Source organism: Rhinoderma darwinii, chromosome 3 (assembly GCF_050947455.1).
Source record: "Rhinoderma darwinii isolate aRhiDar2 chromosome 3, aRhiDar2.hap1, whole genome shotgun sequence".
Classification (NCBI taxonomy): Eukaryota; Metazoa; Chordata; class Amphibia; order Anura; family Rhinodermatidae; genus Rhinoderma; species Rhinoderma darwinii.
Genome location: NC_134689.1, coordinates 260,792,473 through 260,817,277, shown reverse-complemented (window position 1 = coordinate 260,817,277; position 24,805 = coordinate 260,792,473). Strand labels below are relative to the sequence as shown.

Genomic DNA, 24,805 nt, shown 5'->3' with positions numbered 1-24,805 from the left:
TCACTTTATTCTGCGGGGCGATACGATTACGGCGATACCAGATGTTTATAGTTTTATTTTATGTCTTATGGCGTTTGCACAATAAAATACATTTTGTAAAATATAATAAATTTTTTGTGTTACCTTATTCTAAGAGCCATAACTGTTTTATTTTTCCATCAGGAAAGTCGTGCGAGGACTTATTTTTTGCGTAACGAACTGTAGTTTTGATCAGTACCATTTTTAGGTACATGCGACGTTTTGATCTCTTTTTATTCCATTTTTTGGGAGGTGAAGTGACCAAACAATTGTGATTGTGGTACAGTTTATTATTATTTTCTCTTACGGCGTTCACCGCGCGGGATAAATAACGACATCGTTTTGTAGTTCAGGCCGTTACGGACGCGGCGATACCAATTATGTATAGTTTATTTGTTTATTTATATATTTTTATTAATAATAAAGAACTGATAAGGGAAAAAGGGGGACTTTTACTTTTATTACTTTTAAATCTTTTATTTTCTTATTTTTACACAACTTTTTTTTACTTTTTTACACTTTTTTTACTTTGTCCCACTAGGGGACATGAGGGCAGGAGGCTCTGATCGCTATTCTAATACACTGCACTACATGCCTAGTGCAGTGTATTAGAGCTGTCAGCTATTCGAATACAGCAAGCATAGTGGGTCCTGATTTTGTCGGGACCCACTAGGCTTCCGTCGATGGCGTAGCCAGAGTCCATTGTTAGGATTCTGGTTGCCATAGTAGCCATCACGGCCCGCTATCGTGTAGCAGGCCGGCGATGGCAGCTTAACCCCTAAGAAGCCGCGATCGCTATTGAACGCGGCTTCTAAGGGGTTAATCGGCGGGGACCACCGCGATCGGTCCCTGCACACTAAGCTGTGATAGCTTGCTGTCGGAAACAGCAGGTATCACAGCTCAGACACGCGCCGGGATTAAATGGCGCCGTGTTTACTCAGGTCAGTAATAGTACTGACCTGAGCGCGAACGTTCTACTTAGCAGGACGTACTATTACTGACCTGAGCGCGAAGGGGTTAAGGTTGAAATTGGACCTCTAAGATGATTTCATGCAACAAACTCTGCATTTCTATAAATCACCGGTTAGACCATACATGGAATATTGTGTACAGTTTTGAGCACCTGTGTATGAGAAGGACATTGCTGAACTAGAATGCGTGCAAAGAAGGGAAAGCAAGGTAATTAAAGGACCTCATCACAGACGGGGATTCTTTACTGTAAGAGCAGTTCGACGATTGAACTCTCTGCCACATTGATAAGTGTTTTTTTGAAAAATATAAAATTTCATCATATTTGTACCAGATTCTGGAGATGGAACTTTGATCCAGGAATTTATTCTAATAGCCATATTTGGAGTAAGGGAGGAATTTTTCCCCTAATGACAACATTGGAATGCACTCCAAGACAGTTTTTGCCTTCCTCTGGATCAACACGGCAGGTTTATAGGTTGAATTTGATGGACCTTTTTTCAATATTATCAACTATTCAACTCTGTAACAAGCATGTAACAAAAGTGAGCTTCCATGGCCCATACGGGGATCGAACCCATGACCTTGGCGTTATTAGCCCCACGCTCTAACCAACTGAGCTAACCGGCCACTTTTACACCAAAGATTCACGTCACGTCAGTAGAAAATACATGCAAACGTGTATTCATATTGATATCCTATTAACCTGAATAATAAAATAAACTTGCAATTTTTACTACTCAAAAAGCATTGGACAAATTGCTTTTGTGTTTTCCATTCCACCCCACAAAGAGTTTTCTTCAGTACATTATATGGTACATTAAATGCTGCCATTAAAAACAAGAACTTGTCTCGCTAAAAACAAGCCCTTATATGACTATGAGGACGGAAAAATAATAAAGTTATGACTATCGGAATACAAAGAGGCAAAATCAAGATATTATTTTTGTCCTTAAGGTTGAAATTGGACCTCTAAGATGATTTCATGCAACAAACTCTGCATTTCTATAAATCACCGGTTAGACCATACATGGAATATTGTGTACAGTTTTGAGCACCTGTGTATGAGAAGGACATTGCTGAACTAGAATGCGTGCAAAGAAGGGAAAGCAAGGTAATTAAAGGACCTCATCACAGACGGGGATTCTTTACTGTAAGAGCAGTTCGACGATTGAACTCTCTGCCACATTGAAAAGTGTTTTTTTGAAAATAATAAAGTTATGACTATCGGAATACAAAGAGGCAAAATCAAGATATTATTTTTGTCCTTAAGGTTGAAATTGGACCTCTAAGATGATTTCATGCAACAAACTCTGCATTTCTATAAATCACCGGTTACACCATACATGGAATATTGTGTACAGTTTTAAGCACCTGTGTATGAGAAGGACATTGCTGAACTAGAATGCGTGCAAAGAAGGGAAAGCAAGGTAATTAAAGGACCTCATCACAGACGGGGATTCTTTACTGTAAGAGCAGTTCAACGATTGAACTCTCTGCCACATTGAAAAGTGTTTTTTTGAAAAATATAAAATTTCATCATATTTGTACCAGATTCTGGAGATGGAACTTTGATCCAGGAATTTATTCTAATAGCCATATTTGGAGTAAGGGAGGAATTTTTCCCCTAATGACAACATTGGAATGCACTCCAAGACAGTTTTTGCCTTCCTCTGGATCAACACGGCAGGTTTATAGGTTGAATTTGATGGACCTTTTTTCAATATTATCAACTATTCAACTCTGTAACAAGCATGTAACAAAAGTGAGCTTCCATGGCCCGTACGGGGATCGAACCCGTGACCTTGGCGTTATTAGCACCACACTCTAACCAACTGAGCTAACCGGCCACTTTTACACCAAAGATTCACGTCACGTCAGTAGAAAATACATGCAAACGTGTATTCATATTGATATCCTATTAACCTGAATAATAAAATAAACTTGCAATTTTTACTACTCAAAAAGCATTGGACAAATTGCTTTTGTGTTTTCCATTCCACCCCACAAAGAGTTTTCTTTCAGTACATTATATGGTACATTAAATGCTGCCATTAAAAACAAGAACTTGTCTCGCTAAAAACAAGCCCTTATATGACTATGAGGACGGAAAAATAATAAAGTTATGACTATCGGAATACAAAGAGGCAAAATCAAGATATTATTTTTGTCCTTAAGGTTGAAATTGAACCTCTAAGATGATTTCATGCAACAAACTCTGCATTTCTATAAATCACCGGTTACACCATACATGGAATATTGTGTACAGTTTTGAGCACCTGTGTATGAGAAGGACATTGCTGAACTAGAATGCGTGCAAAGAAGGGAAAGCAAGGTAATTAAAGGACCTCATCACAGACGGGGATTCTTTACTGTAAGAGCAGTTCGACGATTGAACTCTCTGCCACATTGAAAAGTGTTTTTTTGAAAAATATAAAATTTCATCATATTTGTACCAGATTCTGGAGATGGAACTTTGATCCAGGAATTTATTCTAATAGCCATATTTGGAGTAAGGGAGGAATTTTTCCCCTAATGACAACATTGGAATGCACTCCAAGACAGTTTTTGCCTTCCTCTGGATCAACACGGCAGGTTTATAGGTTGAATTTGATGGACCTTTTTTCAATATTATCAACTATTCAACTCTGTAACAAGCATGTAACAAAAGTGAGCTTCCATGGCCCGTACGGGGATCGAACCCGTGACCTTGGCGTTATTAGCACCACACTCTAACCAACTGAGCTAACCGGCCACTTTTACACCAAAGATTCACGTCACGTCAGTAGAAAATACATGCAAACGTGTATTCATATTGATATCCTATTAACCTGAATAATAAAATAAACTTGCAATTTTTACTACTCAAAAAGCATTGGACAAATTGCTTTTGTGTTTTCCATTCCACCCCACAAAGAGTTTTCTTTCAGTACATTATATGGTACATTAAATGCTGCCATTAAAAACAAGAACTTGTCTCGCTAAAAACAAGCCCTTATATGACTATGAGGACGGAAAAATAATAAAGTTATGACTATCGGAATACAAAGAGGCAAAATCAAGATATTATTTTTGTCCTTAAGGTTGAAATTGAACCTCTAAGATGATTTCATGCAACAAACTCTGCATTTCTATAAATCACCGGTTACACCATACATGGAATATTGTGTACAGTTTTGAGCACCTGTGTATGAGAAGGACATTGCTGAACTAGAATGCGTGCAAAGAAGGGAAAGCAAGGTAATTAAAGGACCTCATCACAGACGGGGATTCTTTACTGTAAGAGCAGTTCGACGATTGAACTCTCTGCCACATTGAAAAGTGTTTTTTTGAAAAATATAAAATTTCATCATATTTGTACCAGATTCTGGAGATGGAACTTTGATCCAGGAATTTATTCTAATAGCCATATTTGGAGTAAGGGAGGAATTTTTCCCCTAATGACAACATTGGAATGCACTCCAAGACAGTTTTTGCCTTCCTCTGGATCAACACGGCAGGTTTATAGGTTGAATTTGATGGACCTTTTTTCAATATTATCAACTATTCAACTCTGTAACAAGCATGTAACAAAAGTGAGCTTCCATGGCCCATACGGGGATCGAACCCATGACCTTGGCGTTATTAGCCCCACGCTCTAACCAACTGAGCTAACCGGCCACTTTTACACCAAAGATTCACGTCACGTCAGTAGAAAATACATGCAAACGTGTATTCATATTGATATCCTATTAACCTGAATAATAAAATAAACTTGCAATTTTTACTACTCAAAAAGCATTGGACAAATTGCTTTTGTGTTTTCCATTCCACCCCACAAAGAGTTTTCTTCAGTACATTATATGGTACATTAAATGCTGCCATTAAAAACAAGAACTTGTCTCGCTAAAAACAAGCCCTTATATGACTATGAGGACGGAAAAATAATAAAGTTATGACTATCGGAATACAAAGAGGCAAAATCAAGATATTATTTTTGTCCTTAAGGTTGAAATTGAACCTCTAAGATGATTTCATGCAACAAACTCTGCATTTCTATAAATCACCGGTTACACCATACATGGAATATTGTGTACAGTTTTGAGCACCTGTGTATGAGAAGGACATTGCTGAACTAGAATGCGTGCAAAGAAGGGAAAGCAAGGTAATTAAAGGACCTCATCACAGACGGGGATTCTTTACTGTAAGAGCAGTTCGACGATTGAACTCTCTGCCACATTGAAAAGTGTTTTTTTGAAAAATATAAAATTTCATCATATTTGTACCAGATTCTGGAGATGGAACTTTGATCCAGGAATTTATTCTAATAGCCATATTTGGAGTAAGGGAGGAATTTTTCCCCTAATGACAACATTGGAATGCACTCCAAGACAGTTTTTGCCTTCCTCTGGATCAACACGGCAGGTTTATAGGTTGAATTTGATGGACCTTTTTTCAATATTATCAACTATTCAACTCTGTAACAAGCATGTAACAAAAGTGAGCTTCCATGGCCCATACGGGGATCGAACCCATGACCTTGGCGTTATTAGCCCCACGCTCTAACCAACTGAGCTAACCGGCCACTTTTACACCAAAGATTCACGTCACGTCAGTAGAAAATACATGCAAACGTGTATTCATATTGATATCCTATTAACCTGAATAATAAAATAAACTTGCAATTTTTACTACTCAAAAAGCATTGGACAAATTGCTTTTGTGTTTTCCATTCCACCCCACAAAGAGTTTTCTTCAGTACATTATATGGTACATTAAATGCTGCCATTAAAAACAAGAACTTGTCTCGCTAAAAACAAGCCCTTATATGACTATGAGGACGGAAAAATAATAAAGTTATGACTATCGGAATACAAAGAGGCAAAATCAAGATATTATTTTTGTCCTTAAGGTTGAAATTGGACCTCTAAGATGATTTCATGCAACAAACTCTGCATTTCTATAAATCACCGGTTAGACCATACATGGAATATTGTGTACAGTTTTGAGCACCTGTGTATGAGAAGGACATTGCTGAACTAGAATGCGTGCAAAGAAGGGAAAGCAAGGTAATTAAAGGACCTCATCACAGACGGGGATTCTTTACTGTAAGAGCAGTTCGACGATTGAACTCTCTGCCACATTGAAAAGTGTTTTTTTGAAAATAATAAAGTTATGACTATCGGAATACAAAGAGGCAAAATCAAGATATTATTTTTGTCCTTAAGGTTGAAATTGGACCTCTAAGATGATTTCATGCAACAAACTCTGCATTTCTATAAATCACCGGTTACACCATACATGGAATATTGTGTACAGTTTTAAGCACCTGTGTATGAGAAGGACATTGCTGAACTAGAATGCGTGCAAAGAAGGGAAAGCAAGGTAATTAAAGGACCTCATCACAGACGGGGATTCTTTACTGTAAGAGCAGTTCAACGATTGAACTCTCTGCCACATTGAAAAGTGTTTTTTTGAAAAATATAAAATTTCATCATATTTGTACCAGATTCTGGAGATGGAACTTTGATCCAGGAATTTATTCTAATAGCCATATTTGGAGTAAGGGAGGAATTTTTCCCCTAATGACAACTTTGGAATGCACTCCAAGACAGTTTTTGCCTTCCTCTGGATCAACACGGCAGGTTTATAGGTTGAATTTGATGGACCTTTTTTCAATATTATCAACTATTCAACTCTGTAACAAGCATGTAACAAAAGTGAGCTTCCATGGCCAGTACGGGGATCGAACCCGTGACCTTGGCGTTATTAGCACCACGCTCTAACCAACTGAGCTAACCGGCCACTTTTACACCAAAGATTCATGTCACGTCAGTAGAAAATACATGCAAACGTGTATTCATATTGATATCCTATTAACCTGAATAATAAAATAAACTTGAAATTTTTACTACTCAAAAAGCATTGGACAAATTGCTTTTGTGTTTTCCATTCCACCCCACAAAGAGTTTTCTTTCAGTACATTATATGGTACATTAAATGCTGCCATTAAAAACAAGAACTTGTCTCGCTAAAAACAAGCCCTTATATGACTATGAGGACGGAAAAATAATAAAGTTATGACTATCGGAATACAAAGAGGCAAAATCAAGATATTATTTTTGTCCTTAAGGTTGAAATTGGACCTCTAAGATGATTTCATGCAACAAACTCTGCATTTCTATAAATCACTGGTTAGACCATACATGGAATATTGTGTACAGTTTTGAGCACCTGTGTATGAGAAGGACATTGCTGAACTAGAATGCGTGCAAAGAAGGGAAAGCAAGGTAATTAAAGGACCTCATCACAGACGGGGATTCTTTACTGTAAGAGCAGTTCAACGATTGAACTCTCTGCCACTTTGAAAAGTGTTTTTTTGAAAAATATAATCATATTTGTACCAGATTCTGGAGATGGAACTTTGATCCAGGAATTTATTCTAATAGCCATATTTGGAGTAAGGGAGGAATTTTTCCCCTAATGACAACATTGGAATGCACTCCAAGACAGTTTTTGCCTTCCTCTGGATCAACACGGCAGGTTTATAGGTTGAATTTGATGGACCTTTTTTCAATATTATCAACTATTCAACTCTGTAACAAGCATGTAACAAAAGTGAGCTTCCATGGCCCGTACGGGGATCGAACCCGTGACCTTGGCGTTATTAGCACCACACTCTAACCAACTGAGCTAACCGGCCACTTTTACACCAAAGATTCACGTCACGTCAGTAGAAAATACATGCAAACGTGTATTCATATTGATATCCTATTAACCTGAATAATAAAATAAACTTGCAATTTTTACTACTCAAAAAGCATTGGACAAATTGCTTTTGTGTTTTCCATTCCACCCCACAAAGAGTTTTCTTTCAGTACATTATATGGTACATTAAATGCTGCCATTAAAAACAAGAACTTGTCTCGCTAAAAACAAGCCCTTATATGACTATGAGGACGGAAAAATAATAAAGTTATGACTATCGGAATACAAAGAGGCAAAATCAAGATATTATTTTTGTCCTTAAGGTTGAAATTGAACCTCTAAGATGATTTCATGCAACAAACTCTGCATTTCTATAAATCACCGGTTACACCATACATGGAATATTGTGTACAGTTTTGAGCACCTGTGTATGAGAAGGACATTGCTGAACTAGAATGCGTGCAAAGAAGGGAAAGCAAGGTAATTAAAGGACCTCATCACAGACGGGGATTCTTTACTGTAAGAGCAGTTCGACGATTGAACTCTCTGCCACATTGAAAAGTGTTTTTTTGAAAAATATAAAATTTCATCATATTTGTACCAGATTCTGGAGATGGAACTTTGATCCAGGAATTTATTCTAATAGCCATATTTGGAGTAAGGGAGGAATTTTTCCCCTAATGACAACATTGGAATGCACTCCAAGACAGTTTTTGCCTTCCTCTGGATCAACACGGCAGGTTTATAGGTTGAATTTGATGGACCTTTTTTCAATATTATCAACTTTTCAACTCTGTAACAAGCATGTAACAAAAGTGAGCTTCCATGGCCCATACGGGGATCGAACCCATGACCTTGGCGTTATTAGCCCCACGCTCTAACCAACTGAGCTAACCGGCCACTTTTACACCAAAGATTCACGTCACGTCAGTAGAAAATACATGCAAACGTGTATTCATATTGATATCCTATTAACCTGAATAATAAAATAAACTTGCAATTTTTACTACTCAAAAAGCATTGGACAAATTGCTTTTGTGTTTTCCATTCCACCCCACAAAGAGTTTTCTTCAGTACATTATATGGTACATTAAATGCTGCCATTAAAAACAAGAACTTGTCTCGCTAAAAACAAGCCCTTATATGACTATGAGGACGTAAAAATAATAAAGTTATGACTATCGGAATACAAAGAGGCAAAATCAAGATATTATTTTTGTCCTTAAGGTTGAAATTGGACCTCTAAGATGATTTCATGCAACAAACTCTGCATTTCTATAAATCACCGGTTAGACCATACATGGAATATTGTCTACAGTTTTGAGCACCTGTGTATGAGAAGGACATTGCTGAACTAGAATGCGTGCAAAGAAGGGAAAGCAAGGTAATTAAAGGACCTCATCACAGACGGGGATTCTTTACTGTAAGAGCAGTTCGACGATTGAACTCTCTGCCACATTGAAAAGTGTTTTTTTGAAAAATATAAAATTTCATCATATTTGTACCAGATTCTGGAGATGGAACTTTGATCCAGGAATTTATTCTAATAGCCATATTTGGAGTAAGGGAGGAATTTTTCCCCTAATGACAACATTGGAATGCACTCCAAGACAGTTTTTGCCTTCCTCTGGATCAACACGGCCACATTGAAAAGTGTTTTTTTGAAAAATATAAAATGTCATCATATTTGTACCAGATTCTGGAGATGGAACTTTGATCCAGGAATTTATTCTAATAGCCATATTTGGAGTAAGGGAGGAATTTTTCCCCTAATGACAACATTGGAATGCACTCCAAGACAGTTTTTGCCTTCCTCTGGATCAACACTGCAGGTTTATAGGTTGAATTTGATGGACCTTTTTTCAATATTATCAACTATTCAACTCTGTAACAAGCATGTAACAAGCATGTAACAAAAGTGAGCTTCCATGGCCCGTACGGGGATCGAACCCCTGACCTTGGCGTTATTAGCACCACGCTCTAACCACCTGAGCTAACCGGCCACTTTAACACCAAAGATTCACGTCACGTCAGTAGAAAATACATGCAAACGTGTATTCATATTGATATCCTATTAACCTGAATAATAAAATAAACTTGCAATTTTTACTACTCAAAAAGCATTGGACAAATTGCTTTTGTGTTTTCCATTCCACCCCACAAAGAGTTTTCTTTCAGTACATTATATGGTACATTAAATGCTGCCATTAAAAACAAGAACTTGTCTCGCTAAAAACAAGCCCTTATATGACTATGAGGACGGAAAAATAATAAAGTTATGACTATCGGAATACAAAGAGGCAAAATCAAGATACTATTTTTGTCCTTAAGGTTGAAATTGGACCTCTAAGATGATTTCATGCAACAAACTCTGCATTTCTATAAATCACCGGTTAGACCATACATGGAATATTGTGTACAGTTTTGAGCACCCGTGTATGAGAAGGACATTGCTGAACTAGAAAGCGTGCAAAGAAGGGAAAGCAAGGTAATTAAAAGACCTCATCACAGACGGGGATTCTTTACTGTAAGAGCAGTTCGACGATTGAACTCTCTGCCACATTGAAAAGTGTTTTTTTGAAAAATATAAAATTTCATCATATTTGTACCAGATTCTGGAGATGGAACTTTGATCCAGGAATTTATTCTAATAGCCATATTTGGAGTAAGGGAGGAATTTTTCCCCTAATGACAACATTGGAATGCACTCCAAGACAGTTTTTGCCTTCCTCTGGATCAACACGGCAGGTTTATAGGTTGAATTTGATGGACCTTTTTTCAATATTATCAACTATTCAACTCTGTAACAAGCATGTAACAAAAGTGAGCTTCCATGGCCCTTACGGGGATCGAACCCATGACCTTGGCGTTATTAGCCCCACGCTCTAACCAACTGAGCTAACCACCCACTTTTACACCAAAGATTCACGTCACGTCAGTAGAAAATACATGCAAACGTGTATTCATATTGATATCCTATTAACCTGAATAATAAAATAAACTTGCAATTTTTACTACTCAAAAAGCATTGGACAAATTGCTTTTGTGTTTTCCATTCCACCCCACAAAGAGTTTTCTTTCAGTACATTATATGGTACATTAAATGCTGCCATTAAAAACAAGAACTTGTCTCGCTAAAAACAAGCCCTTATATGACTATGAGGACGGAAAAATAATAAAGTTATGACTATCGGAATACAAAGAGGCAAAATCAAGATATTATTTTTGTCCTTAAGGTTGAAATTGGACCTCTAAGATGATTTCATGCAACAAACTCTGCATTTCTATAAATCACCGGTTAGACCATACATGGAATATTGTGTACAGTTTTGAGCACCTGTGTATGAGAAGGACATTGCTGAACTAGAATGCGTGCAAAGAAGGGAAAGCAAGGTAATTAAAGGACCTCATCACAGACGGGGATTCTTTACTGTAAGAGCAGTTCGACGATTGAACTCTCTGCCACATTGAAAAGTGTTTTTTTGAAAAATATAAAATGTCATCATATTTGTACCAGATTCTGGAGATGGAACTTTGATCCAGGAATTTATTCTAATAGCCATATTTGAAGTAAGGGAGGACTTTTTCCCCTAATGACAACATTGGAATGCACTCCAAGACAGTTTTTGCCTTCCTCTGGATCAACACGGCAGGTTTATAGGTTGAATTTGATGGACCTTTTTTCAATAATATCAACTATTCAACTCTGTAACAAGCATGTAACAAAAGTCAGCTTACATGGCACGTACGGGGATCGAACCCGTGACCTTGGCGTTATTAGCACCACGCTCTAACCAACTGAGCTAACCGACCACTTTTACACCAAAAATTCACGTCACGTCAGTAGAAAATACATGCAAACGTGTATTCATATTGATATCCTATTAACCTGAATAATAAAATAAACTTGCAATTTTTACTACTCAAAAAGCATTGGACAAATTGCTTTTGTGTTTTCCATTCCACCCCACAAAGAGTTTTCTTTCAGTACATTATATGGTACATTAAATGCTGCCATTAAAAACAAGAACTTGTCTCGCTAAAAACAAGCCCTTATATGACTATGAGGACGGAAAAATAATAAAGTTATGACTATCGGAATACAAAGAGGCAAAATCAAGATATTATTTTTGTCATTAAGGTTGAAATTAGACCTCTAAGATGATTTCATGCAACAAACTCTGCATTTCTATAAATCACCGGTTAGACCATACATGGAATATTGTGTACAGTTTTAAGCACCTGTGTATGAGAAGGACATTGCTGAACTAGAATGCGTGCAAAGAAGGGAAAGCAAGGTAATTAAAGGACCTCATCACAGACGGGGATTCTTTACTGTAAGAGAAGTTCGACGATTGAACTCACTGCCACATTGAAAAGTGTTTTTTTGAAAAATATAAAATGTCATCATATTTGTACCAGATTCTGGAGATGGAACTTTGATCCAGGAATTTATTCTAATAGCCATACTTGGAGTAAGGGAGGAATTTTTCCCCTAATGACAACATTGGAATGCACTCCAAGACAGTTTTTGCCTTCCTCTGGATCAACACGGCAGGTTTATAGGTTGAATTTGATGGACCTTTTTTCAATATTATCAACTATTCAACTCTGTAACAAGCACGTAACAAAAGTGAGCTTCCATGGCCCATACGGGGATCGAACCCATGACCTTGGCGTTATTAGCCCCACGCTCTAACCAACTGAGCTAACCGGCCACTTTTACACCAAAGATTCACGTCACGTCAGTAGAAAATACATGCAAACGTGTATTCATATTGATATCCTATTAACCTGAATAATAAAATAAACTTGCAATTTTTACTACTCAAAAAGCATTGGACAAATTGCTTTTGTGTTTTCCATTCCACCCCACAAAGAGTTTTCTTCAGTACATTATATGGTACATTAAATGCTGCCATTAAAAACAAGAACTTGTCTCGCTAAAAACAAGCCCTTATATGACTATGAGGACGTAAAAATAATAAAGTTATGACTATCGGAATACAAAGAGGCAAAATCAAGATATTATTTTTGTCCTTAAGGTTGAAATTGGACCTCTAAGATGATTTCATGCAACAAACTCTGCATTTCTATAAATCACCGGTTAGACCATACATGGAATATTGTCTACAGTTTTGAGCACCTGTGTATGAGAAGGACATTGCTGAACTAGAATGCGTGCAAAGAAGGGAAAGCAAGGTAATTAAAGGACCTCATCACAGACGGGGATTCTTTACTGTAAGAGCAGTTCGACGATTGAACTCTCTGCCACATTGAAAAGTGTTTTTTTGAAAAATATAAAATTTCATCATATTTGTACCAGATTCTGGAGATGGAACTTTGATCCAGGAATTTATTCTAATAGCCATATTTGGAGTAAGGGAGGAATTTTTCCCCTAATGACAACATTGGAATGCACTCCAAGTCAGTTTTTGCCTTCCTCTGGATCAACACGGCCACATTGAAAAGTGTTTTTTTGAAAAATATAAAATGTCATCATATTTGTACCAGATTCTGGAGATGGAACTTTGATCCAGGAATTTATTCTAATAGCCATATTTGGAGTAAGGGAGGAATTTTTCCCCTAATGACAACATTGGAATGCACTCCAAGACAGTTTTTGCCTTCCTCTGGATCAACACTGCAGGTTTATAGGTTGAATTTGATGGACCTTTTTTCAATATTATCAACTATTCAACTCTGTAACAAGCATGTAACAAGCATGTAACAAGCATGTAACAAGCATGTAACAAGCATGTAACAAAAGTGAGCTTCCATGGCCCGTACGGGGATCGAACCCCTGACCTTGGCGTTATTAGCACCACGCTCTAACCACCTGAGCTAACCGGCCACTTTAACACCAAAGATTCACGTCACGTCAGTAGAAAATACATGCAAACGTGTATTCATATTGATATCCTATTAACCTGAATAATAAAATAAACTTGCAATTTTTACTACTCAAAAAGCATTGGACAAATTGCTTTTGTGTTTTCCATTCCACCCCACAAAGAGTTTTCTTTCAGTACATTATATGGTACATTAAATGCTGCTATTAAAAACAAGAACTTGTCTCGCTAAAAACAAGCCCTTATATGACTATGAGGACGGAAAAATAATAAAGTTATGACTATCGGAATACAAAGAGGCAAAATCAAGATACTATTTTTGTCCTTAAGGTTGAAATTGGACCTCTAAGATGATTTCATGCAACAAACTCTGCATTTCTATAAATCACCGGTTAGACCATACATGGAATATTGTGTACAGTTTTGAGCACCCGTGTATGAGAAGGACATTGCTGAACTAGAAAGCGTGCAAAGAAGGGAAAGCAAGGTAATTAAAAGACCTCATCACAGACGGGGATTCTTTACTGTAAGAGCAGTTCGACGATTGAACTCTCTGCCACATTGAAAAGTGTTTTTTTGAAAAATATAAAATTTCATCATATTTGTACCAGATTCTGGAGATGGAACTTTGATCCAGGAATTTATTCTAATAGCCATATTTGGAGTAAGGGAGGAATTTTTCCCCTAATGACAACATTGGAATGCACTCCAAGACAGTTTTTGCCTTCCTCTGGATCAACACGGCAGGTTTATAGGTTGAATTTGATGGACCTTTTTTCAATATTATCAACTATTCAACTCTGTAACAAGCATGTAACAAAAGTGAGCTTCCATGGCCCATACGGGGATCGAACCCATGACCTTGGCGTTATTAGCCCCACGCTCTAACCAACTGAGCTAACCGGCCACTTTTACACCAAAGATTCACGTCACGTCAGTAGAAAATACATGCAAACGTGTATTCATATTGATATCCTATTAACCTGAATAATAAAATAAACTTGCAATTTTTACTACTCAAAAAGCATTGGACAAATTGCTTTTGTGTTTTCCATTCCACCCCACAAAGAGTTTTCTTCAGTACATTATATGGTACATTAAATGCTGCCATTAAAAACAAGAACTTGTCTCGCTAAAAACAAGCCCTTATATGACTATGAGGACGGAAAAATAATAAAGTTATGACTATCGGAATACAAAGAGGCAAAATCAAGATATTATTTTTGTCCTTAAGGTTGAAATTGGACCTCTAAGATGATTTCATGCAACAAACTCTGCATTTCTATAAATCACCGGTTAGACCATACATGGAATATTGTGTACAGTTTTGAGCACCTGTGTATGAGAAGGACATTGCTGAACTAGAATGCGTGCAAAGAAGGGAAAGCAAGGTAATTAAAGGACCTCATCACAGACGGGGATTCTTTACTGTAAGAGCAGTTCGACGATTGAACTCTCTGCCACATTGAAAAGTGTTTTTTTGAAAAATATAAAATGTCATCATATTTGTACCAGATTCTGGAGATGGAACTTTGATCCAGGAATTTATTCTAATAGCCATATTTGAAGTAAGGGAGGACTTTTTCCCCTAATGACAACATTGGAATGCACTCCAAGACAGTTTTTGCCTTCCTCTGGATCAACACGGCAGGTTTATAGGTTGAATTTGATGGACCTTTTTTCAATAATATCAACTATTCAACTCTGTAACAAGCATGTAACAAAAGTCAGCTTACATGGCACGTACGGGGATCGAACCCGTGACCTTGGCGTTATTAGCACCACGCTCTAACCAACTGAGCTAACCGACCACTTTTACACCAAAAATTCACGTCACGTCAGTAGAAAATACATGCAAACGTGTATTCATATTGATATCCTATTAACCTGAATAATAAAATAAACTTGCAATTTTTACTACTCAAAAAGCATTGGACAAATTGCTTTTGTGTTTTCCATTCCACCCCACAAAGAGTTTTCTTTCAGTACATTATATGGTACATTAAATGCTGCCATTAAAAACAAGAACTTGTCTCGCTAAAAACAAGCCCTTATATGACTATGAGGACGGAAAAATAATAAAGTTATGACTATCGGAATACAAAGAGGCAAAATCAAGATATTATTTTTGTCATTAAGGTTGAAATTAGACCTCTAAGATGATTTCATGCAACAAACTCTGCATTTCTATAAATCACCGGTTAGACCATACATGGAATATTGTGTACAGTTTTAAGCACCTGTGTATGAGAAGGACATTGCTGAACTAGAATGCGTGCAAAGAAGGGAAAGCAAGGTAATTAAAGGACCTCATCACAGACGGGGATTCTTTACTGTAAGAGAAGTTCGACGATTGAACTCACTGCCACATTGAAAAGTGTTTTTTTGAAAAATATAAAATGTCATCATATTTGTACCAGATTCTGGAGATGGAACTTTGATCCAGGAATTTATTCTAATAGCCATATTTGGAGTAAGGGAGGAATTTTTCCCCTAATGACAACATTGGAATGCACTCCAAGACAGTTTTTGCCTTCCTCTGGATCAACACGGCAGGTTTATAGGTTGAATTTGATGGACCTTTTTTCAATATTATCAACTATTCAACTCTGTAACAAGCACGTAACAAAAGTGAGCTTCCATGGCCAGTACGGGGATCGAACCCATGACCTTGGCGTTATTAGCCCCACGCTCTAACCAACTGAGCTAACCGGCCACTTTTACACCAAAAATTCACGCCACGTCAGTAGAAAATACATGCAAACGTGTAATCATATTGATATCCTATTAACCTGAATAATAAAATAAACTTGCAATTTTTACTACTCAAAAAGCATTGGACAAATTGCTTTTGTGTTTTCCATTCCACCCCACAAAGAGTTTTCTTTCAGTACATTATAGGGTACATTAAATGCTGCCATTAAAAACAAGAACTTGTCTCGCTAAAAACAAGCCCTTATATGACTATGAGGACGGAAAAATAATAAAGTTATGACTATCGGAATACAAAGAGGCAAAATCAAGATATTATTTTTGTCCTTAAGGTTGAAATTGGACCTCTAAGATGATTTCATGCAACAAACTCTGCATTTCTATAAATCACCGGTTAGATCATACATGGAATATTGTGTACAGTTTTGAGCACCTGTGTATGAGAAGGACATTGCTGAACTAGAATGCGTGCAAAGAAGGGAAAGCAAGGTAATTAAAGGACCTCATCACAGACGGGGATTCTTTACTGTAAGAGCAGTTCGACGATTGAACTCTCTGCCACATTGAAAAGTGTTTTTTTGAAAAATATAAAATGTCATCATATTTGTACCAGATTCTGGAGATGGAACTTTGATCCAGGAATTTATTCTAATAGCCATATTTGAAGTAAGGGAGGACTTTTTCCCCTAATGACAACATTGGAATGCACTCCAAGACAGTTTTTGCCTTCCTCTGGATCAACACGGCAGGTTTATAGGTTGAATTTGATGGACCTTTTTTCAATAATATCAACTATTCAACTCTGTAACAAGCATGTAACAAAAGTGAGCTTACATGGCACGTACGGGGATCGAACCCGTGACCTTGGTGTTATTAGCACCACGCTCTAACCAACTGAGCTAACCGGACACTTTTACACCAAAAATTCACGTCACGTCAGTAGAAAATACATGCAAACGTGTATTCATATTGATATCCTATTAACCTGAATAATAAAATAAACTTGCAATTTTTACTACTCAAAAAGCATTGGACAAATTGCTTTTGTGTTTTCCATTCCACCCCACAAAGAGTTTTCTTTCAGTACATTAAAGGGTACATTAAATGCTGCCATTAAAAACAAGAACTTGTCTCGCTAAAAACAAGCCCTTATATGACTATGAGGACGGAAAAATAATAAAGTTATGACTATCGGAATACAAAGAGGCAAAATCAAGATATTATTTTTGTCCTTAAGGTTGAAATTGGACCTCTAAGATGATTTCATGCAACAAACTCTGCATTTCTATAAATCACCGGTTAGATCATACATGGAATATTGTGTACAGTTTTGAGCACCTGTGTATGAGAAGGACATTGCTGAACTAGAATGCGTGCAAAGAAGGGAAAGCAAGGTAATTAAAGGACCTCATCACAGACGGGGATTCTTTACTGTAAGAGCAGTTCGACGATTGAACTCTCTGCCACATTGAAAAGTGTTTTTTTGAAAAATATAAAATGTCATCATATTTGTACCAGATTCTGGAGATGGAACTTTGATCCAGGAATTTATTCTAATAGCCATATTTGAAGTAAGGGAGGACTTTTTCCCCTAATGACAACATTGGAATGCACTCCAAGACAGTTTTTGCCTTCCTCTGGATCAACACGGCAGGTTTATAGGTTGAATTTGATGGACCTTTTTTCAATAATATCAACTATTCAACTCTGTAACAAGCATGTAACAAGCATGTAACAAGCATGTAACAAGCATGTAACAAAAGTGAGCTTCCATGGCCCGAACGGGGATCGAACCCGTGACCTTGGCGTTATTAGCACCACGCTCTAACCAACTGAGCTAACCGACCACTTTTACACCAAAGATTCACGTCACGTCAGTAGAAAATACATGCAAACGTGTATTCATATTGATATCCTATTAACCTGAATAATAAAATAAACTTGCAATTTTTACTACTCAAAAAGCATTGGACAAATTGCTTTTGTGTTTTCCATTCCACCCCACAAAGAGTTTTCTTTCAGTACATTATATGGTACATTAAATGCTGCCATTAAAAACAAGAACTTGTCTCGCTAAAAACAAGCCCTTATATGACTATGAGGACGGAAAAATAATAAAGTTATGACTATCGGAATACAAAGAGGCAAAATCAAGATATTATTTTTGTCATTAAGGTTGAAATTAGACCTCTAAGATGATTTCATGCAACAAACTCTGCATTTCTATAAATCACCGGTTAGACCATACATGGAATATTGTGTACAGTTTTAAGCACCTGTGTATGAGAAGGACATTGCTGAACTAGAATGCGTGCAAAGAAGGGAAAGCAAGGTAATTAAAGGACCTCATCACAGACGGGGATTCTTTACTGTAAGAGAAGTTCGACGATTGAACTCACTGCCACATTGAAAAGTGTTTTTTTGAAAAATATAAAATGTCATCATATTTGTACCAGATTCTGGAGATGGAACTTTGATCCAGGAATTTATTCTAATAGCCATATTTGGAGTAAGGGAGGAATTTTTCCCCTAATGACAACATTGGAATGCACTCCAAGACAGTTTTTGCCTTCCTCTGGATCAACACGGCAGGTTTATAGGTTGAATTTGATGGACCTTTTTTCAATATTATCAACTATTCAACTCTGTAACAAGCACGTAACAAAAGTGAGCTTCCATGGCCAGTACGGGGATCGAACCCATGACCTTGGCGTTATTAGCCCCACGCTCTAACCAACTGAGCTAACCGGCCACTTTTACACCAAAAATTCACGCCACGTCAGTAGAAAATACATGCAAACGTGTAATCATATTGATATCCTATTAACCTGAATAATAAAATAAACTTGCAATTTTTACTACTCAAAAAGCATTGGACAAATTGCTTTTGTGTTTTCCATTCCACCCCACAAAGAGTTTTCTTTCAGTACATTATAGGGTACATTAAATGCTGCCATTAAAAACAAGAACTTGTCTCGCTAAAAACAAGCCCTTATATGACTATGAGGACGGAAAAATAATAAAGTTATGACTATCGGAATACAAAGAGGCAAAATCAAGATATTATTTTTGTCCTTAAGGTTGAAATTGGACCTCTAAGATGATTTCATGCAACAAACTCTGCATTTCTATAAATCACCGGTTAGATCATACATGGAATATTGTGTACAGTTTTGAGCACCTGTGTATGAGAAGGACATTGCTGAACTAGAATGCGTGCAAAGAAGGGAAAGCAAGGTAATTAAAGGACCTCATCACAGACGGGGATTCTTTACTGTAAGAGCAGTTCGACGATTGAACTCTCTGCCACATTGAAAAGTGTTTTTTTGAAAAATATAAAATGTCATCATATTTGTACCAGATTCTGGAGATGGAACTTTGATCCAGGAATTTATTCTAATAGCCATATTTGAAGTAAGGGAGGACTTTTTCCCCTAATGACAACATTGGAATGCACTCCAAGACAGTTTTTGCCTTCCTCTGGATCAACACGGCAGGTTTATAGGTTGAATTTGATGGACCTTTTTTCAATAATATCAACTATTCAACTCTGTAACAAGCATGTAACAAAAGTGAGCTTACATGGCACGTACGGGGATCGAACCCGTGACCTTGGTGTTATTAGCACCACGCTCTAACCAACTGAGCTAACCGGACACTTTTACACCAAAAATTCACGTCACGTCAGTAGAAAATACATGCAAACGTGTATTCATATTGATATCCTATTAACCTGAATAATAAAATAAACTTGCAATTTTTACTACTCAAAAAGCATTGGACAAATTGCTTTTGTGTTTTCCATTCCACCCCACAAAGAGTTTTCTTTCAGTACATTAAAGGGTACATTAAATGCTGCCATTAAAAACAAGAACTTGTCTCGCTAAAAACAAGCCCTTATATGACTATGAGGACGGAAAAATAATAAAGTTATGACTATCGGAATACAAAGAGGCAAAATCAAGATATTATTTTTGTCCTTAAGGTTGAAATTGGACCTCTAAGATGATTTCATGCAACAAACTCTGCATTTCTATAAATCACCGGTTAGATCATACATGGAATATTGTGTACAGTTTTGAGCACCTGTGTATGAGAAGGACATTGCTGAACTAGAATGCGTGCAAAGAAGGGAAAGCAAGGTAATTAAAGGACCTCATCACAGACGGGGATTCTTTACTGTAAGAGCAGTTCGACGATTGAACTCTCTGCCACATTGAAAAGTGTTTTTTTGAAAAATATAAAATGTCATCATATTTGTACCAGATTCTGGAGATGGAACTTTGATCCAGGAATTTATTCTAATAGCCATATTTGAAGTAAGGGAGGACTTTTTCCCCTAATGACAACATTGGAATGCACTCCAAGACAGTTTTTGCCTTCCTCTGGATCAACACGGCAGGTTTATAGGTTGAATTTGATGGACCTTTTTTCAATAATATCAACTATTCAACTCTGTAACAAGCATGTAACAAGCATGTAACAAGCATGTAACAAGCATGTAACAAGCATGTAACAAGCATGTAACAAAAGTGAGCTTCCATGGCCCGAACGGGGATCGAACCCGTGACCTTGGCGTTATTAGCACCACGCTCTAACCAACTGAGCTAACCGGCCACTTTTACACCAGAGATTCACGTCACGTCAGTAGAAAATACATGCAAACGTGTATTCATATTGATATCCTATTAACCTGAATAATAAAATAAACTTGCAATTTTTACTACTCAAAAAGCATTGGACAAATTGCTTTTGTGTTTTCCATTCCACCCCACAAAGAGTTTTCTTTCAGTACATTATATGGTACATTAAATGCTGCCATTAAAAACAAGAACTTGTCTCGCTAAAAACAAGCCCTTATATGACTATGAGGACGGAAAAATAATAAAGTTATGACTATCGGAATACAAAGAGGCAAAATCAAGATATTATTTTTGTCCTTAAGGTTGAAATTGGACCTCTAAGATGATTTCATGCAACAAACTCTGCATTTCTATAAATCACCGGTTAGACCATACATGGAATATTGTGTACAGTTTTGAGCACCTGTGTATGAGAAGGACATTGCTGAACTAGAATGCGTGCAAAGAAGGGAAAGCAAGGTAATTAAAGGACCTCATCACAGACGGGGATTCTTTACTGTAAGAGCAGTTCGACGATTGAACTCTGCCACATTGAAAAGTGTTTTTTTGAAAAATATAAAATTTCATCATATTTGTACCAGATTCTGGAGATGGAACTTTGATCCAGGAATTTATTCTAATAGCCATATTTGGAGTAAGGGAGGAATTTTTCCCCTAATGACAACATTGGAATGCACTCCAAGACAGTTTTTGCCTTCCTCTGGATCAACACGGCAGGTTTATAGGTTGAATTTGATGGACCTTTTTTCAATATTATCAACTATTCAACTCTGTAACAAAAGTGAGCTTCCATGGCCCGTACAGGGATCGAACCCGTGACCTTGGCGTTATTAGCACCACGCTCTAACCAACTGAGCTAACCGGCCACTTTTACACCAACGATTCACGTCACATCAGTAGAAAATACATGCAAACGTGTATTCATATTGATATCCTATTAACCTGAATAATAAAATAAACTTGCAATTTTTACTACTCAAAAAGCATTGGACAAATTGCTTTTGTGTTTTCCATTCCACCCCACAAAGAGTTTTCTTTCAGTACATTATATGGTACATTAAATGCTGCCATTAAAAACAAGAACTTGTCTCGCTAAAAACAAGCCCTTATATGACTATGAGGACGGAAAAATAATAAAGTTATAACTATCGGAATACAAAGAGGCAAAATCAAGATATTATTTTTGTCCTTAAGGTTGAAATTGGACCTCTAAGATGATTTCATGCAACAAACTCTGCATTTCTATAAATCACCGGTTAGACCATACATGGAATATTGTGTACAGTTTTAAGCACCTGTGTATGAGAAGGACATTGCTGAACTAGAATGCGTGCAAAGAAGGGAAAGCAAGGTAATTAAAGGACCTCATCACAGACGGGGATTCTTTACTGTAAGAGAAGTTCGACGATTGAACTCTCTGCCACATTGAAAAGTGTTTTTTTGAAAAATATAAAATTTCATCATATTTGTACCAGATTCTGGAGATGGAACTTTGATCCAGGAATTTATTCTAATAGCCATATTTGGAGTAAGGGAGGAATTTTTCCCCTAATGACAATATTGGAATGCACTCCAAGACAGTTTTTGCCTTCCTCTGGATCAACACGGCAGGTTTATAGGTTGAATTTGATGGACCTTTTTTCAATATTATCAACTATTCAACTCTGTAACAAAAGTGAGCTTCCATGGCCCGTACGGGGATCGAACCCGTGACCTTGGCGTTATTAGCACCACGATCTAACCGAATGAGCTAACCGGCCACTTTAACACCAAAGATTCACGTCACGTCAGTAGAAAATACATGCAAACGTGTATTCATATTGATATCCTATTAACCTGAATAATAAAATAAACTTGCAATTTTTACTACTCAAAAAGCATTGGACAAATTGCTTTTGTGTTTTCCATTCCACCCCACAAAGAGTTTTCTTTCAGTACATTATATGGTACATTAAATGCTGCCATTAAAAACAAGAACTTGTCTCGCTAAAAACAAGCCCTTATATGACTATGAGGACGGAAAAATAATAAAGTTATGACTATCGGAATACAAAGAGGCAAAATGAAGATATTATTTTTGTCCTTAAGGTTGAAATTGGACCTCTAAGATGATTTCATGCAACAAACTCTGCATTTCTATAAATCACCGGTTAGACCATACATGGAATATTGTGTACAGTTTTAAGCACCTGTGTATGAGAAGGACATTGCTGAACTAGAATGCGTGCAAAGAAGGGAAAGCAAGGTAATTAAAGGACCTCATCACAGACGGGGATTCTTTACTGTAAGAGAAGTTCGACGATTGAACTCTCTGCCACATTGAAAAGTGTTTTTTTGAAAAATATAAAATTTCATCATATTTGTACCAGATTCTGGAGATGGAACTTTGATCCAGGAATTTATTCTAATAGCCATATTTGGAGTAAGGGAGGAATTTTTCCCCTAATGACAACATTGGAATGCACTCCAAGACAGTTTTTGCCTTCCTCTGGATCAACACGGCAGGTTTACAGGTTGAATTTGATGGACCTTTTTTCAATATTATCAACTATTCAACTCTGTAACAAGCATGTAACAAAAGTGAGCTTCCATGGCCCGTACAGGGATCGAACCCGTGACCTTAGCGTTATTAGCACCACGCTCTAACCAACTGAGCTAACCGACCACTTTTACACCAAAGATTCACGTCACGTCAGTAGAAAATACATGCAAACGTGTATTCATATTGATATCCTATTAACCTGAATAATAAAATAAACTTGCAATTTTTACTACTCAAAAAGCATTGGACAAATTGCTTTTGTGTTTTCCATTCCACCCCACAAAGAGTTTTCTTTCAGTACATTATATGGTACATTAAATGCTGCCATTAAAAACAAGAACTTGTCTCGCTAAAAACAAGCCCTTATATGACTATGAGGACGGAAAAATAATAAAGTTATGACTATCGGAATACAAAGAGGCAAAATCAAGATATTATTTTTGTCCTTAAGGTTGAAATTGGACCTCTAAGATGATTTCATGCAACAAACTCTGCATTTCTATAAATCACCGGTTAGACCATACATGGAATATTGTGTACAGTTTTAAGCACCTGTGTATGAGAAGGACATTGCTGAACTAGAATGCGTGCAAAGAAGGGAAAGCAAGGTAATTAAAGGACCTCATCACAGACGGGGATTCTTTACTGTAAGAGCAGTTCGACGATTGAACTCTCTGCCACATTGAAAAGTGTTTTTTTGAAAAATATAAAATTTCATCATATTACTACCAGATTCTGGAGATGGAACTTTGATCCAGGAATTTATTCTAATAGCCATATTTGGAGTAAGGGAGGAATTTTTCCCCTAATGACAACTTTGGAATGCACTCCAAGACAGTTTTTGCCTTCCTCTGGATCAACACGGCAGGTTTATATGTTGAATTTGATGGACCTTTTTTCAATATTATCAACTATTCAACTCTGTAACAAGCATGTAACAAAAGTGAGCTTCCATGGCCCATACGGGGATCAAACCCGTGACCTTGGCGTTATTAGCACCACGCTCTAACCAACTGAGCTAACCGGCCACTTTTACACCAAAGATTCACGTCACGTCAGTAGAAAATACATGCAAACGTGTATTCATATTGATATCCTATTAACCTGAATAATAAAATAAACTTGAAATTTTTACTACTCAAAAAGCATTGGACAAATTGCTTTTGTGTTTTCCATTCCACCCCACAAAGAGTTTTCTTTCAGTGCATTATATGGTACATTAAATGCTGCCATTAAAAACAAGAACTTGTCTCGCTAAAAACAAGCCCTTATATGACTATGAGGACGGAAAAATAATAAAGTTATGACTATCGGAATACAAAGAGGCAAAATCAAGATATTATTTTTATCCTTAAGGTTGAAATTGAACCTCTAAGATGATT

The 24,805-nt window shown here is 37.0% G+C and overlaps 6 non-coding genes across 6 annotated transcripts; all 6 read right to left on the bottom strand.

Moving 5' to 3' along the window:
* Positions 1-2,763: 2,763 nt before the first annotated feature.
* On the bottom strand, positions 2,764-2,837 carry TRNAI-AAU (transfer RNA isoleucine (anticodon AAU)). The gene has a single exon. It is a non-coding gene; the product is annotated as a tRNA-Ile (tRNA).
* Positions 2,838-3,668: 831 nt separating this feature from the next.
* On the bottom strand, positions 3,669-3,742 carry TRNAI-AAU (transfer RNA isoleucine (anticodon AAU)). Its single transcript has one exon. It is a non-coding gene; the product is annotated as a tRNA-Ile (tRNA).
* A 2,955-nt stretch (positions 3,743-6,697) lies between these two features.
* On the bottom strand, positions 6,698-6,771 carry TRNAI-AAU (transfer RNA isoleucine (anticodon AAU)). Its single transcript has one exon. It is a non-coding gene; the product is annotated as a tRNA-Ile (tRNA).
* Positions 6,772-7,595: 824 nt separating this feature from the next.
* On the bottom strand, positions 7,596-7,669 carry TRNAI-AAU (transfer RNA isoleucine (anticodon AAU)). The gene has a single exon. It is a non-coding gene; the product is annotated as a tRNA-Ile (tRNA).
* An 8,499-nt stretch (positions 7,670-16,168) lies between these two features.
* TRNAI-AAU (transfer RNA isoleucine (anticodon AAU)) lies at positions 16,169-16,242 on the bottom strand. Its single transcript has one exon. It is a non-coding gene; the product is annotated as a tRNA-Ile (tRNA).
* Positions 16,243-18,916: 2,674 nt separating this feature from the next.
* Positions 18,917-18,990, bottom strand: TRNAI-AAU (transfer RNA isoleucine (anticodon AAU)). Its single transcript has one exon. It is a non-coding gene; the product is annotated as a tRNA-Ile (tRNA).
* Positions 18,991-24,805: the final 5,815 nt, after the last annotated feature.